The sequence below is a fragment of the Arachis duranensis genome, chromosome 5 (genome assembly GCF_000817695.3).
Source record: "Arachis duranensis cultivar V14167 chromosome 5, aradu.V14167.gnm2.J7QH, whole genome shotgun sequence".
Classification (NCBI taxonomy): Eukaryota; Viridiplantae; Streptophyta; class Magnoliopsida; order Fabales; family Fabaceae; genus Arachis; species Arachis duranensis.
This window is the reverse complement of record NC_029776.3, coordinates 62740696-62751517: the sequence shown is the minus strand read 5'-3', so window position 1 is coordinate 62751517 and position 10822 is coordinate 62740696.

Below are 10822 nucleotides of genomic sequence, written 5' to 3'. Positions count from 1 at the left end.
TAATAAACTTTAAGCTTCATGTCTTAAAGCTATGAATGTCCTATGAATCCACCACCTTTCTTAAATGAAAAATGCTTTAATCACAAAAGAACAAGAAGTACAGGACTTCGAATTCATCCTTGAAACTAGTTGAATTAGTTTGATTTGGTGACAATACTTTTTGTTTTCTGAATGAATGCTTGAACAGTGCATATGTGTTTTGAATTTGTTGTTTTAAGAATGTTAAAATTGTTGGCTCTTGAAAGAATGATGTAAAAGGAGAAATGTTATTGAGGATCTGAAAAATCATCAAATTGATTCTTGAAGCAAGAAAAAGCAGTGAATACAAAAAAAAACAAAAAATTTTTTTAATAAAGTTGTGATCCAAGGTAAAAAGAGTGTGCTTAAGAACCCTGGACAGCTCTAATTGGGGACTCTAGCAAAGCTGAGTCACAATCTAAAAAGGTTCACCCAATTATGTGTCTGTGGCATGTATGTATCTGGTGGTAATACTGGAAGACAGAGTGCTTTGGGCCACAGCCAAGACTCATAAAGTAGCTATGTTCAAGAATCATCATACTTAACTAGGAGAATCAATAACACTATCTAAGTTCTGAGTTCCTATAGATGCCAATCATTCTAAACTTCAAAGGATAAAGTGAGATGCCAAAACTGTTCAGAAGCAAAAAGCTACTATTCTCTTCTTTTTATTCTATTTTGATTTTCAGTTGCTTGGGGACAAGCAACAATTTAAGTTTGGTGTTGTGATGAGCGGATAATTTATACGCTTTTTGGCATTGTTTTTAGTATTTTTTAGTATATTTTAGTTAGTTTTTATTACAATTTTATTAGTTTTTAGTTAAAATTCACTTTTCTGGGCTTTACTATGAGTTTATATGTTTTTCTGTGATTTCAGGTATTTTCCGGCTGAAATTGAGGGACCTGAGCAAAAATCTGATTCAGAGGCTGAAAAGGACTGCAGATGCTGTTGGATTCTGACCTCCCTGCACTCGAAGTGGATTTTCTGGAGCTACAGAAACCCAATTGGCGTGCTCTCAATTGCGTTGGAAAGTAGACATCCTGGGCTTTCCAACAATGTATAATAGTTTATACTTTGCTCGAGATTTGATGGCCCAAACCGGCATTGCAAATCAGCTTTAGAATTCCCGGCGTTTAACGCCGGTACTGGCACAAAAATTGGAGTTAAACGCCCAAACTGGCATAAAAGCTGGCGTTTAACTCCAGAAAAATTCTCTACACATGAAAGCTTCAATGCTCAGCCCAAGCACACGGCAAGTAGACCCCAGAAGTTGATTTTTACGTCATTTACTAAATTCTGTATACCCTTGGTTACTAGTTCACTATTAATAGGACCTTTTGATATTGTATCTGGACCTCATGACACATTACACATTTCTCATTGTATCTTCTACAGCATGAGTCTATAAACCCCATGGTTGGGGGTGAGGAGCTCTGCTGTGTCTTGATGGATTAATGCAATTACTACTGTTTTTCATTCAATCACGCTTGCCTCTATTCTAAGATATCACTTGTTCTTCAACTTGATGAATGTGATGATCCGTGACACTCATCATCATTCTCGCTTATGAACGTGTGCCTGACAACCACCTCCGTTCTACTTTAGATTGAGTGAATATCTCTTGGATTCCTTAATCAGAATCTTCGTGGTATAACCTAGAATTGATGGTGGCATTCAAGAGAATCCGGAAGGTCTAAACCTTGTCTGTGGTATTCTGAGTAGGATTCAAGGATTGAATGACTGTGACGAGCTTCAATCTTCTGAGGGCTGGGCGTTAGTGACAGACGCAAAAGAATCACTGGATTCTATTCCAACCCGATTGAGAACCGACAGATGATTAGTCGTGTTGTGACAGAGCGCGTTGAACATTTTCACTGAGAGGATGGGAGGTAGCCATTGACAACGGTGAAACCCAACACACAGCTTGCCATAGAAGGAGCCTTGCGTGCTTGAAGAAGAAGACAGTAGGAAAGCAGAGATTCAGAAGATAGTGCACTTGCTGGTTAGTTGTGCAGAATTGCAAAAGTGTGATTGCAATTTCGTGCACCAATCGCGTCATTTAAAGAACAAGGGTTAGCACAACGTAAAAAAAATGGAAAGAAAACCGGAAGAGCCTGCCGAAGATGATGCCATTACGGCTCACCTTTATGAGTCCTCCTCGGGATAGCGTCATTTAAAAAACAAGGGTCAGGCCAACGTAAAAAAAAAAGAAAAAAAGCTGGAAAAACAACCAGAGGAGCATGCCGAAGATGAGGCCATTACGGCTCGCCTTTAGGTGTTCTCGTCGGGATAGCGTCATTTAAAGAACAAGGGTCAGCACAATGTAAAAAAATGGAAAAAAAGCAGGAAAAAAACCGGAGGAACTTGCCGAAGATGAGGCTATTACGGCTCACCTTTATGTGTCCTCCTCGGGATAGCATCATTTAAAGAACAAGAATCAGCACAACGTAACAAAAAAAGAAAAAAATGCTGGAAAAAAACCGTAGGAACTTGCCAAAGATGAGGCCATTACAGCTCATCTTTATGTGTCCTCCTCGGGATAGTGTCATTTAAAGAACAAGGGTCAGCACAACGTAAAGAAAAAAAACCCCGAAAAAAAGCTGGAAAAAAACTCGAAAAAAAACCGGAGGAGCCTGCCGAAGATGAGGCCATTACGGCTCACCTTTAGGTGTCCTCGTCGGGATAGCGTCATTTAAAGAACAAGGGTCTGCACAAAGTAAGAAAAAAGGCTGGAAAAAAACCGGAAAAAAAACCGGAGAAACCTACCGAAGATGAGGCCATTACGGCTCACCTAGGGTGTCCTCCTCGGGATAGCATCATTTAAAGAACAAGGGTAAGCACAACATAAAAAAGAAAAAGAAAAAAACCGGAGGAGCCTGCCAAAGATGAGGCCATTACGGCTCGCCTTTAGGTGTCCTCGTTGGGATAGCATCATTTAAAGAACAAGGGTCAGCACAACGTAAAAGAAAAAGGAAAAAACGCTGGAAAAAAACCGAAGGAACTTGCCGAAGATGAGGCTATTACGGCTCACCTTTATGTGTCCTCCTCGAGATAACGTCATTTAAAGAACAAGGGTCAGCACAACGTAAAAAAAAGAAAAAAAAAGCTGGAAAAAAACCGTAGGAGCTTGCCGAAGATGAGGCCATTACGGCTCATCTTTGTGTGTCCTCCTCGGGTTAGTGTCATTTAAAGAACAAGGGTCAGCACAACGAGAAAAAAAAGCTGGAAAAAAACCAAAAAAAAAAAACCAGAGGAGCCTGCCTAAGATGAGGCCATTACGGCTCACCTTTAGGTGTCCTCCTCGTGATAGCGTCATTTAAAGAACAAGGGTCAGCACAACGTAAAATAAAAAAACAGGAAAAAAACCGAAGAAGCCTGCCGAAGATGAGGCCATTACAGCTCACCTTTATGTGTCCTCCTCGGGATAGCGTCATTTAAAGAACAAGGGTCAGCACAACGTATAAAAAAACTGGAAAAAAATCGGAGGAGCCTACCGAAGATGAGGCCATTACGGCTCGCCTTTAGGTGTCCTCCTCGGGATAGCGTCATTTAAAGAACAAGGGTCAGCACAACGTAAAAAAAACTGGAAAAAAAACCGGAGGAACCTGCCGAAGATAAGGCCATTACGGCTCACCTTTATGTGTCCTCCTCGGGATAGCGTCATTTAAAGAACAAGGGTCAGCACAATGTAAAAAAAACACCGAAAAAAATTATGGAAAAAATCAGAAAAAAAACCGGAGGAGCCTGCCAAAGATGACGCCATTACGGCTCGCCTTTAGGTGTCCTCCTCGGGATAGCGTCATTTAAAGAACAAGGGTCAGCACAACGTAAAAAAAATGAAAAAAAAAGCTGGAAAAAAATCGATAAAAGAAAACAGGAGGACCCTGCTGAAGATGATGCCATTACGGCTAAGCTTTAGGTGTCCTCCTCATGATAGCGTCATTTAAAAAACAAAGGTCAGCAAAACATAAAAAAAAACTAGAAAAAAAACCGGAAAAAAATTGGAGGAGCCGGCCGAAGATGAGGCCATTACAGCTCACCTTTAGGTGTCCTTCTCGAGATAGCATCATTTAAAGAACAAGGGTCAGCACAACGTAAAAAAAAAGGAAAAAACCGGAGGAGCCTGCCGAAGATGAGCCATTTTGGCTTGCCTTTAGGTGTTCTCTTCAGGATAGCGTCATTTAAAGAACAAGAGTCAGCACAACGTAAAAAAAAAAATAAACTAGAAATAAACCGGAGGACCCTGCCGAAGATGAGGCCATTACGGCTCTTCTTTAGGTGTCTTCCTCAGGATAGCGTCATTTATAGAACAAGGGTCAGCACAACGTAAAAAAAATTTGGAAAAAAAAACGGAGGAGCTTGCCGAAGATGAGGCCATTACGGCTCGCCTTTAGGTGTCCTCCTCGGGATTGCGTCATTTAAAGAACAAGGGTCAGCACAACGAAAAAAAAATGAAAAAAAAAGCTGGAAAAAAATCGATAAAAGAAAACAGGAGGACCCTGCTGAAGATGATGCCATTACGGCTAAGCTTTAGGCTCCTCGGGATTGCGTCATTTAAAGAACAAGGGTCAGGACAACGAAAAAAAAAAGCTAGAAAAAAACCGAAAAAAAACCGGAGGAGCCTGCCGAAGATGAGGCCATTACAGCTCACCTTTAGGTGTCCTCCTCAGGATAGCGTCATTAAAAGAACAAGAGTCAGCACAACGTAAAAAAAAAGAAAAAAAACGGAAAAAAAAATCGGAGAAGCCTGCCGAAGATGAGACCATTACGGCTCACCTTTAGGTGTGCTCCTCGGGATAGCATCGTTTAAAGAGCAAGGGTCAGCACAACGTAAAAAATAAAAAAGAAAAAAAATCGGAGGAGCCTGCCGAAGATGAGGCCATTACGGCTCGCCTTTAGGTGTCCTCCTCGGGATAGCGTCATTTAAAGAACAAGGGTCAGCACAACGTAAAAAAAAGGAAAAAAAAGCTGGAAAAAAATCGTAGGAACTTGCCGAAGATGAGGCTGTTACGGCTCATCCTTATGTGTCCTCCACGGGATAGTGTCATTTAAAGAACAAGGGTCAGCACAACGTAAAATAAAAACCGAAAAAAAGCTGGAAAAAAATCGAAAAAAAAAATCGGAGGAGCTTGCCGAAGATGAGGCCATTACGGCTCACCTTTAGGTGTCCTCCTCGTGATAGCGTCATTTAAAGAACAAGGGTCAGCACAACGTAAAAAAAAAGAAAAAAAAACGGAGGAGCCTGCCGAAGATGAGGCCATTATGGCTCGCCTTTAGGTGTCCTGCTCGGGATATCGTCATTTAAAGAACAAGGGTCAGCACAACCCTAAAAAAAAAAAGAACAAGGGTAAACACACGCTAAAAAAAACCGGTGGAGCCTGCCGAAGAGGAGGCCATTACGGCTCGCCATTAGGTGTCCTCCTCGGGATAGCGTCATTTAAACAACAAGGGTCAGCACAACCTAAAAAAAATGAAAAAAAAAAGCTGGAAAAACAATCGAAGGAGCCTGCCGAAGATGAGGCCATTAGGGCTCGTGTTTAGGTGAACTCCTCGGGATAGCGTCATCTAAAGAACAAGGGTCAGCACAACGTACAAAAAAGCTGGAAAAAATCGGAAAAAACCGGAGGAGCCTGCCGAAGATGAGGCCATTATGGCTCGCCTTTAGGTGTCCTCCTCGGGATAGCGTCATTTAAAGAACAAGGGTCAGCAAAACGTAAAAAAATTGAAAAAAAAAGCTGGAAAAAAAAGTCGGAGGAGCCTGCCGCAGATGAGGCCATTACGGCTCGTGTTTAGGTGAACTCCTCGGGATAGCGTCATTTAAAGAACAAGGGTCAGCACAACGTAAAATAAGCTGGAAAAAAATTGGAAAAAACAGGAGGAGCCTGCCGAAGATGAGGCCATCACGGGTCAGCTTTACGTGTCCTCCTCGGGATAGCGTCATTTAAAGAACAAAGGTCAGTACAACGTAAAAAAGAAAAAGAAAAAAAAAACGAAGGAGCCTGCCGAAGATGAGGCCATTACGGCTCGCCTTTAGGTGTCCTCCTCGGGATTACGTCATTTAAAGAACAAGGGTCAGCACAACGTAAAAAAAAACTGGAAAAAAAACTGGAGGAGCCTGCCGAAGGTGAGGCCATTACGGCTCACCCGGAGGAGCCTGCCGTAGATGAGGCCATCACAGCTCGCCTTTAGGTGTTCTCGTCGGGATAGTGTCATTTAAAGAACAAAGGTCAGCACAACGTAAAAAAAAAAAGGAAAAAAGCTGGAAAAAAACCGGAGGAACTTGCTGAAGATGAGGCTATTACGGCTCACCATTAGGTGTCCTCCTCTGGATAGCATCATTTAAAGAACAACGGTCAGCACAACGTAAAAAAAAGGAAAAGAATGCTGGAAAAAAACCGTAGGAACTTGCCGAAGATGAGGCCATTACGGCTCATCTTTATGTGTCCTCCTTGGGATAGTGTCATTTAAAGAACAAGGGTCAGCACAACGTAAAAAATAAAAAAACACCGAAAAAAAACTGGAAAAAAATCGGAAAAAACCGGAGGAGCTTGCCGAAGATGATGCCATTACGGCTCACCTTTAGGTGTCCTCCTCGGGATAGCGTCATTTAAAGAACAAGGGTCTGAACAACGTAAAAAAAAGCTGGAAAAAAAATCGGAAAAAAACCGGAGAAGCTTGCCGAGATGAGCCTATTACGACTCACCATTATGTGTCCTCCTCGGGGTAACGTCATTTAAAGAACAAGGGTCAGCCCAACGTAAAAAAAAAAAGAAAAAAAGCTGGAAAAAAACCGTAGGAGCTTGCCGAAGATGAGGCCATTACGGCTCATCTTTATGTGTCCTCCTCGAAGTAGTGTCATTTAAAGAACAAGTGTCAGCACAACGAAAAAAAAAAAGCTAAAAAAAAAAACCGGAGGAGCCTGCCGAAGATGAGGCCATTACGGCTCGTGTTTAGGTGAACTCCTCGGGATAGCGTCATTTAAAGAACAAGGGTCAGCACAACGTAAAAAAAACTGAAAAAAACCGGAAAAAACCGGAGGAGCCTGCCGAAGATGAGGCCATTACGTCTCACCTTTAGGTGTCCTCCTCGGGATAGCGTCATTAAAAGAACAAGGGTCAGCACAACGTAAAAAAAATAAAAAAATAAAAAATTGGAAAAAAAACCAGAGGAGCCTGCCGAAGATGAGGCCTTTACAGCTCGCCTTTAGGTGTCCCCCTCGGGATAGCGTCATTTAAAGAACAAGGGTCAGCCCAACGTAAAAAAAAAAGAAAAAAACTGAAAAAAAAAACCAGAGGAGCCTGCCGAAGTTGAAGCCATTACGGCTCGCCTTTAGTTGTCCTCCTCGGGATATCGTCATTTAAAGAACAAGGGTCAGCAGAACGTAAAAAAAAAGAACTGGAAAAAAAAAGCTGGAAAAAAACCGGAGGAACCTGCCAAAGACGAGGCCATTACGGCTCACCTTTATGTGTCCTCCTCGGGATAGCGTCATTTAAAGAACTAGGGTCAGCACAACGTAAAAAGAAAACCCCGAAAAAAAAAGCTGCAAAAAAATCGGAAAAAAACCGGAGGAGCCTGCCGAAGATGAGGCCATTACGGCTCACCTTTAGGTGTCCTCCTCGGGATAGCGTCATTTAAAGAACAAGGGTCAGCACAGCGTAAATAGAAAAGGCAAAGAAACCGAAAAAAAATTGGAGGATCCTGCCGAAAATGAGGCCGTTATGTCTCGCCTTTAGTTGTCCTCCTCAGGATAGTGTCACTTAAAGAACAAGGGTCAGCACAATGTAAAAAAAATAAAAAAATAAAAAAATTGTAAAAAAAACCAGAGTAGCCTGCCGAAGATGAGGCCTTTACAGCTCGCCTTTAGTTGTCCCCCTTGGGATAGCGTCATTTAAAGAACAAGGGTCAGCCCAACGTAAAAAAAAAAGAAAAAACGAAAAAAAAAACCAGAGGAGCCTGCCGAAGTTGAAGCCATTACGGCTCGCCTTTAGTTGTCCTCCTCGGGATATCGTCATTTAAAGAACAAGGGTCAGCAGAACGTAAAAAAAAAAGAACTGGAAAAAAAAAAGCTGGAAAAAAATCGGAGGAACCTGCCAAAGACGAGGCCATTACGGCTCACCTTTATGTGTCCTCCTCGGGATAGCGTCATTTAAAGAACAAGGGTCAGCACAACGTAAAAAGAAAGAAAAAAAACGGAAAAAAAAATCGGAGAAGCCTGCCGAAGATGAGACCATTACGGCTCACCTTTAGGTGTGCTCCTCGGGATAGCATCGTTTAAAGAGCAAGGGTCAGCACAACGTAAAAAATAAAAAAGAAAAAAAATCGGAGGAGCCTGCCGAAGATGAGGCCATTACGGCTCGCCTTTAGGTGTCCTCGTCGGGATAGCGTCATTTAAAGAACAAGGGTCAGCACAACGTAAAAGATAAAGGAAAAAAAAGCTGGAAAAAAACTGAAGGAACTTGCCGAAGATGAGGCTATTACGGCTCACCTTTATGTGTCCTCCTCGGGATAACGTCATTTAAAGAACAAGGGTCAGCGCAACGTAAAAAAAAGGAAAAAAAAGCTGGAAAAAAATCGTAGGAACTTGCCGAAGATGAGGCTGTTACGGCTCATCCTTATGTGTCCTCCACGGGATAGTGTCATTTAAAGAACAAGGGTCAGCACAACGTAAAATAAAAAACCCGAAAAAAAGCTGGAAAAAAATCGGAAAAAAAAATCGGAGGAGCCTGCCGAAGATGAGGCCATTACGACTCACCTTTAGGTGTCCTCCTCGTGATAGCGTCATTTAAAGAACAAGGGTCAGAACAACGTAAAAAAAAGCAAGAAAAAAATCGGAAAAAAAAAACGGAGAAGCCTGCCGAAGATGAGGCCATTACGGCTCACCTTTAGGTGTCCTCCTCGGGATAGCGTCGTTTAAAGAACAAGGGTCAGCACAACGTAAAAGAAAAAGAAAAAAAAAGCTGGAAAAAAACCAAAGGAACTTGACGAAGATGAGGCTATTACGACTCACCTTTATGTGTCCTCCTCGGGGTAACGTCATTTAAAGAACAAGGATCAGCACAACGTAAAAAAAAGGAAAAAAAAGCTGGAAAAAAACTGTAGGATCTTGCCGAAGATGAGGCCATTACGGCTCATCTTTATGTGTCCTCCTCGAAATAGTGTCATTTAAAGAACAAGGGTCAGCACAACGAAAAAAAAAGCTAGAAAAAAATCGGAAAAAAAAACCGGAGGAGCCTGCCGAAGATGAGGCCATTACGGCTCCCCTCTAGGTGTCCTCCTCGGGATAGCGTCATTAAAAGAACAAGGGTCAGCACAACGTAAAAAAAAAAGAAAAAAAACCAGAGGAGCCTGCCAAGGGTGAGGCCATTATGGCTCCCCTTTAGGTGTCTTCCTCGGGATAGCGTCATTTAAAGAACAAGGGTCAGCACAACCTAAAAAAAATGAAAAAAAAAAAGCTGGAAAAACAATCGAAGGAGCCTGCCGAAGATGAGGCCATTACGGCTCGTGTTTAGGTGAACTCCTCGGGATAGCGTCATCTAAAGAACAAGGGTCAGCACAACGTAAAAAAAAGCTGGAAAAAAATCGGAAAAAACCGGAGGAGCCTGCCGAAGATGAGGCCATTATGGCTCGCCTTTAGGTGTCCTCCTCGGGATTACGTCATTTAAAGAACAAGGGTCAGCACAACGTAAAAAAAAAAACTTGAAAAAAACCGGAGGAACCTACCAAAGATGAGGCCATTACAGCTCGCCTTTAGGTGTTCTCGTCGAGATAGCGTCATTTAAAGAACAAGGGTCAGCACAACGTAAAAAAAAGGAAAAAAAAGCTGGAAAAAAACCGAAGGAACTTGCCGAAGATGAGGCTATTACAGCTGACCTTTATGTGTCCTCCTCGGGATAGCATCATTTAAAGAACAACGGTCAGCAAAACGTAAAAAAAAAAGGAAAAAATGCTGGAAAAAAACCGAAGGAACTTGCCGAAGATAAGGCCATTACAGCTCATCTTTATGTGTCGTCCTTGGGATAATGTCATTTAAAGAACAAGGGTTAGCACAACGTAAAAAAAAACATCGAACAAAAAAAACCGGAGGAGCCTGCCGAAGATGAGGCCATTATGGCTCGCCTTTAGGTGTCCTCCTCGGGATAGCATCATTTAAGGAACAAGGGTCAACACACTCTAAAAAAAACCGGTGGAGCCTGCCGAAGATGAGGCCATTACGGCTCGCCTTTAGGTGTCCTCCTCAGGATAGCGTCATTTAAAGAACAAGGGTCATCACAACGTAAAAAAATGAAAAAAAAGCTTGAAAAAAACCGGAGGACCCTGCCGAAGATGAGGCCATTACGGCTCGTGTTTATGTGAACTCCTCGGGATAGCATCATTTAAAGAACAAGGGTCAGCACAACGTAAAAAAAAAAGAAAAAAAAATAGAGGAGCCTGCCGAAGATGAGGCCATTATGGCTCGCCTTTCGGTGTCCTCCTCGGGATAGCGTCATTTAAAGAACAAAGGTCAGTACAACGTAAAAAAAAAAGAAAAAAAAATGAAGGAGCCTGCCGAAGATGAGGCCATTACGGCTCGCCTTTAGGTGTCCTCCTCGGGATTACGTCATTTAAAGAACAAGGGACAGCACAACGTAAAAAAAAAACTTGAAAAAAAAATGAGGAGCCTGCCGTAGATGAGGCCATCACAGCTCGCCTTTAGGTGTTCTCGTCGGGATAGTGTCATTTAAAGAACAAAGGTCAGCACAACGTAAAAAAAAAAGGAAAAAAGCTGGAAAAAAACCGGAGGAACTTGCCGAAGATGAAGCTATT